The sequence below is a fragment of the Hemicordylus capensis genome, chromosome 5, assembly GCF_027244095.1.
Source record: "Hemicordylus capensis ecotype Gifberg chromosome 5, rHemCap1.1.pri, whole genome shotgun sequence".
Lineage (NCBI taxonomy): Eukaryota > Metazoa > Chordata > Lepidosauria > Squamata > Cordylidae > Hemicordylus > Hemicordylus capensis.
In genome coordinates, this window is record NC_069661.1 from 180,036,653 (window position 1) to 180,043,047 (window position 6,395).

Below are 6,395 nucleotides of genomic sequence, written 5' to 3' on the forward strand. Positions count from 1 at the left end.
TTAAAATCCTGGAAGGCCAGGCCAAACAGATAGGTTTTAAGGGCTCCCCTGAAAGCCAACACTGAATTCAAGATACAGATTTCTGCCAGGAGTGCGTTCCACAGCCCAGGAGCAGCTACAGAGAAGGCCCGCCTCTGAGTCACCACCAGACAAACCGGTGGTAACTGGAGACAGACCTCCTCAGATGACCTTAACGTGCGGTGGGGATCATGTAAAAGAAGGCGCTCTCTTAGATAACTCGGCCTTAGCCATCCAGGGCTTTAAAGGTAATAACCAGCACTTTGTATTTTTCCCGGAAACATACCTGCATTCGGCAGCCAATGCAACTGTTTTAAAACAGGCATAATATGGTGTCTCTGGGTTACCCCAGAGACCAGTCTGACTGCCGCATTTTGAACTAACTGAAGTTTCTGAACTACATACAAAGGCAGTTCCACGTAAAGCGTATTGCAGTAGTCAAGCCTGGAGGTTACCAGCTGATGCACCACTGTTTTGCAGTCATCCTCTTCAAGGAATGGATGCGGCTGTCGAATCAGCTGAAGCTGGAAGAAAGCACTCCTGGCCGTGCCCTCCACTTGAGATACTAGGGGGAGGCCTGGGTCCAGGATTACCCCTAAGTTGCACTCCTGTTCCTTCCAGGGGAGTGTAACCCCATCCAGCACCTTACATATACTTTACATATACAGAATATACAGACCTTACATATACATAATAACAAACAAATAACAGATCACAGATACAGAATAACAAACCCATGAAAACAAAACTGGAAGATATGGAGAACAGGTCCTCTCAGCATAATATACTGTACTTAAAAAAAAAATTCCTTTGAAAGGTGCAGATCCTGCAAGCTTCTTGGCTACCTGACAAGTGCAAAGAGTATAAGCAGACAGAATATGGAAGACAGCTATTGAACATCTGCACTGTATAGGACCTCCAAGGAAATATAATGCATTCAGTGCAAAATGTTTCCACTACCAAACATTCTAAGACACATTCTAAAAGACGCATGAGTTCAATTATCTTCCCTTTTCAAGATGTGCATATACAAGTCTTTCAAAACATTTCCCCCAGATACTTTGGTATGAAAACTCTGTATGTGTTCCCTGACACAGCTGGATTCAATGTGTCTTATCAACCATCACTGGATTGTGAAATTCACAGTATGTGGTATATCCAACGCATTCTTGAAGCACATTGTCACTCCACATAAGAGCACTGGAGCCCCTCCAAGTGCTTGAGTTAGTCATTCAGATATTATTGTCTAATAAATTCAGACTGAAAGTACAGTTTTACAGTTTTAGTAGAAGGCTGCTAATCACTTTATTGACACTCATGTAATAAAACAGGTTGCATCAGATGTCTCCAGCAGACTGCTGAGACCATGTTTAAACAATGACTATCAGAATAGGCATATTTTCTGTTAAACCTGACAACTTCCAAACACTTTCCCAAACTTCTGTTTATAGGTTGAGCTGACTAAGTGATTCATACTGGTTTACTTGTGATGAAAAAATATTTCTCCTATCTTGTGCTTTTCACTCAAACCCCCAGTGAACAAGGCTGCCATTTTGTGGGAATGTGAAAGGGTTCTACCTATTGTTTGACCAATGCCATTCCTAGGGCAGAGGTAAGCAGCCTTGATTCTCCAGATGTTGCTGAACTATAACACCCATCATCCCTAGCAACAATAACTTGCAGCTGGGGGTTATGGGGGTTGTAGTTCAGCAACAACTGGAGAGGCAAGATGCCTACCCCTATTCTAGGGAATGGACCAGAGCTTAGGATACTTGCATTCATTCTATTTCCTACAGGACAATCAACATTTTGGTAGAAGAAGCCTCCTACCTTAATTCAGGAGATCCTAGTACTCCCCGTTATTGATTGTGTGTCAGTTTAAAACAAAGTTGGAGGTGGAGAGCTTGATCATGAAGAAAGCCTGAGCTGAGTAGGATGATTTTCCTGCCTACCTCTTTCATGAGCTGGGGACAGAATCTGGCTAGGGTATGCTTGTCCTACCCAGCTGAGGATAGCTCATGCTCAAGCTTCCTACCTCTGTCCTTGTTTTAAACTGATACACGGTCAAAAGTCGGGAGTGTGCAGAGCTCCTGAATTAGGGTATGAGCCTAGGCTTCTCCTATGTTGATTGTGTGAACTACCCTACCATGGTACATTTCATACATTACAGTACCACTATGTGGCCATTTAGCTGTGGGTTCATCCCATGATGTTGTTGTAACATTTAAAGGTCCAACATCACATGGGTGAGGTGAGGTAAATGTGCATGAAACTGCAGCCTTAAACTGTAATCTTATAGCACTGACGTAGGAGAAAGTAACATTTCATTTGGTGGGACTTCCTTCTGAATAAATACACAGGCTTGGGCAGGATCGGGCTGTTGGACAGTTTAAGAGATGAATGCAGGCCAAATATAATTATAAAAATGGTTGTTGCAGTATCACTTTCTTCACTTATCTACATTTCACAGAACTGCATCATCACTGGACACCTCACTGCCAATCACAGGACCCAGAATTATGAGAGAGAGAGAGGATTATGTTACCAAGAAGTGTCTGTTACTCAATCTATATATTTATTTCTCCTAGGTATGCCCGTCACTAATCCCATGCGTTGCAGCGCTCGTGAGAGTTCGCGAGCAGCCGCCAATTAGTGACCAGGACGGGGAGAAAATAGGTATGCCAGCCACCAGCAGGCGGCCAGTGGGAGAAGGTGGTGGCAGGCAGGCCCGGCCACCAGGAATTGGCTAGCTGGCTGGCTGGCGGGCAGTAGGAGGTGGCAGGCCAAGTTTCTGGCCAGCCCGCCAACCAGCCAGAAACCGCGGGCTTGGTGGGGGGGGAGAAGCAGGGTGGGGGGAGAATCCAGGTGTGGGGGGAGAAGCTGGGCCAGTGGAGGTGCAGATGCTCTGTGCCCGGCCCAGTTGGTTCCAATGAATTTCATTAGCAATTTGAGTTCTTGCTATCAATAGCATTCTATTTTTGATTCTCTAAATAGAATGCAGAAATTCATAAGAAAGATAGTAAAACCACTGCCATTATCCAAAATATAGAGAGAGAATGAGAGGAACAGAGGAGTTTCCTCAGATTTACAAGGATTGATATGACCTTCACTCAGATGTTCTTGCCTAACACATAAGAAGGGTATCTGTGATTCTCCTCACTCCACAGCTACAGATTTAGCAGTGGACGATCAGCCACATTGCTGTGTTAGTGTCCTGTCCAACGTCCATCTGCATCATGTTCTGTGCTGGCCAGTCACCAAACAAAGAAGAATGAAGAGGAAGAAAATCATAAGTGGTCTCCAGAGCAGTTATGCAAATGTTTCCAAGCTGCAGAACAGTGTTGATTTACAATAAGGCTGTGATCCTATGATCACTTACTTGGGAGTAAGTATGATTGAACTCACAATATTTGCATATTTTGGTAGTTTGTTACTGTCCAGAAGAAGTGTGTGTTCCAGTCTCTCTCTTTGTGTAAATATCTCATTCTTTCTTTCATCTTGCAGAAATCTTGTCCTTGTTAAATCAGACAGTGTGGATTTTCCTTTGTTTGCTTCCAAGTGCTACACAGTATTGTGGAATTTCACAACAGGGTAAATGTCTGACAGCGTTTGAAAATCTGTTCCACATTGCTCCAAGTAGATCAGAGAATACAAAATTGGCTATGCTGTATCCTCAGCACAACTCTGAAGAATGAACAACAGACACATAAATAAAATGGGATGAAATCAAAGGCCAATTAGTTCAATCTCCTGCCATTTACTATACTGCACAGACCAATCTATGAAATTCTCAGTGTGCCACCCCCAAAGAAAGATGCACTGTAGAGCAAATCGTTCTTGGTAACTTCAGCAAGTGTGTGTGAAATTACCTATACAATATTGTACTTTGAAAAGAGCAAATAGCTGTTTTAAAGAAATGCACAAAATATGCTACTGCACCTGCAGAACTGGTACAGTAGTTTACTTACTGGCCATGTGGTTTGTTTGAGTAGCCTTGGCAATAAGCCCATCTGCCTAGGAACTGGGTGCATTTCTTCCCATTTAGAATCACCTTAGGAAGCTGCAATTTTGCAAATATCAGGGTTATGGGCTAACTCTGTCTCTGCTTCTACAAGAGTGTGTTTAGTGCATAAATGACAACTGAGATAAATCAGTGATGCAATGTCTCTGTTACAGGTACTTTGGGGACTAAGTTCTACAGCCATTAACTGGCATATCGTTCAGTTGTTATCAATAGACTTAGATACAAACTCCAAAACAAATTCAAGGTGTGAATACTATAAAGGTGTTGATCGTAATCTTTTGTGTTTTGTTGTTTGGGATTTTTTTCTCAGTGGGGATCCTGTAGAGTGTGGGGCATGGAGTCAGAAAGAAAAGGGAGGGAAAGGAGGAGGAGAAAATGGAGTTGTTTCTGAAATAAAGTCTTAGTTAAATCCATATAAGATTGGTTTATGTTTATGAGGAAGCAGTTATAAAACACCTACTTTCTTAAAAAATAAAAACCATTACTGTTCATAGTCATCTCTTACACCAGAAGAGTGAAACTTGCATGGCACACTTACTCCAGGAGTTTTCCCAGACAACAGGCTTTACTTCGGATTTACTGAAAGTTTGAATTTGCCCCAAAAAACCGGACACAAAAGGTGGATTTTTTAAACCCAGGACATAAATCAGGCATAAATCTCTAACACGCAATGAAAAACCTGAATTGTGTGTGAAGTGCTCCCCAGTATCTCGCATGGACTTCGGCACAAATCCAAATAACGTGCAAACATATACCCTCCGTTCAGAGCTAAAAGCCTCATCTGGAAACGCTCCGGGATTATTTTCTTCTATTTGCACATTTGCTGTAGAAACTTTTAAAGGAATTCAGCCATTTTTTAATTGTTAAATGTTAATTGCTTAATTGTAATTGTTTAATTTGTTTAATTTAGAAAAAATCATGGGGATTTAAGAACATAAGAACAGCCCTGCTGGATCAGGCCCAAGGCCCATCTAGTCCAGCATCCCGTTTCGCACAGTGGCCCAACAGATGCCGCTGGAAGCCTACAGGCAGGAGTTGAGGTCATGCCCTCTCTCCTGCTGTTACTCCCCTGCAACTGTTACTCAGAGGCATCCTGACTTTGAGGCTGGAGGTGGCCTATAGCCCTCTGACTAGTAGCCATTGATAGACTTCTCTTCCATGAAGTTATCCAGATCCCTCTTCAAGCCATCCAGGTTGTTGGCTGTCACCACATCTTGTGGCAGAGAATTTCACAAGTTGATTATGCGTTGTATGAAAAAGTACCTCCGTTTTTTGGTCCTAAATTTCCTGTCAATCAATTTCATGGGATGACCCCTGGTTCTAGTGTTATGGGAGAGGGAGAAGAATTTCTTTCTATCCACTTTCACCATACCATGCATGATTTTATATCATGTCTCCTGGCAGTTGTCTTTTTTCTAATCTAAATAGTCCCAGGTGTTGTAGCCCTGCCTCATATGAAAGGTGCTCTAGGCCCCTGATCATCTTGGATGCCCTCTTTTGCACCTTTTCCAGTTCTACAATGTCCTTTTTGAGATGTGGTGAGCAGAATTGTACGCAGTACTCCAGGTGTGGCCGCACTATCATTTTGTATAAGGGCATTCTAATATTAGCAGTTTTATTTTCAGTCCCCTTCCTAATGATCCCTAGCATGGAATTGGCCTTTTTCACAGCTGCTGCACATTGAGTCGACACTTTCAACGAGCTGTCTACCACGACCCCAAGATCCCCCTCCTGGTCAGTCACTGACAGCTCGCATCAACGTATACTTGAAGTTGGGGTTTTCCGTCCCAATATGCATCACCTTACACTTGCCAACATTGAATCACATTTGCTATTTGTTGCCCACTCACCCAATTTGAAGAGATCCTTTTGGAGCTCCTCACAATCTGTTTTGGATTTCACTCCCCAAAAGAGTTTGGTATCATCTGGCCACCTTGCTGCTTACACCTACTTAATTAGAAGATCATCAGGAGATTTGGTGTAGGGTGCTATCAGTATGCTGATGATACCCAAATCTATTTCTCCATGTCAGCATCATCGGGAGAGGGCATAACCTTCCTAAATGCCTGCCTGGAGGAGGTAATGGGCTGGGCGAAGGAGAACAAACTGAGACTGAATCCAGATAAGACAGAGGTACTCATTGTGCGGGGTCGGAACTCGAGAAAGGATTTTGATCTGCCTTTTCTGGATGGGGTCCCACTTCCCCAGAAGGAACAGGTATGCAGTCAAGGGGTGCTTCTGGATCCGAGCCTCTCCGTGGTCTCCCAGGTTGAGGCAATGGCCAGAAGTGCCTTCTATCAGCTCCAGCTGATATGCCAGCTGCGTCTGTTTCTTGAGGTGAATGACCTCAAAA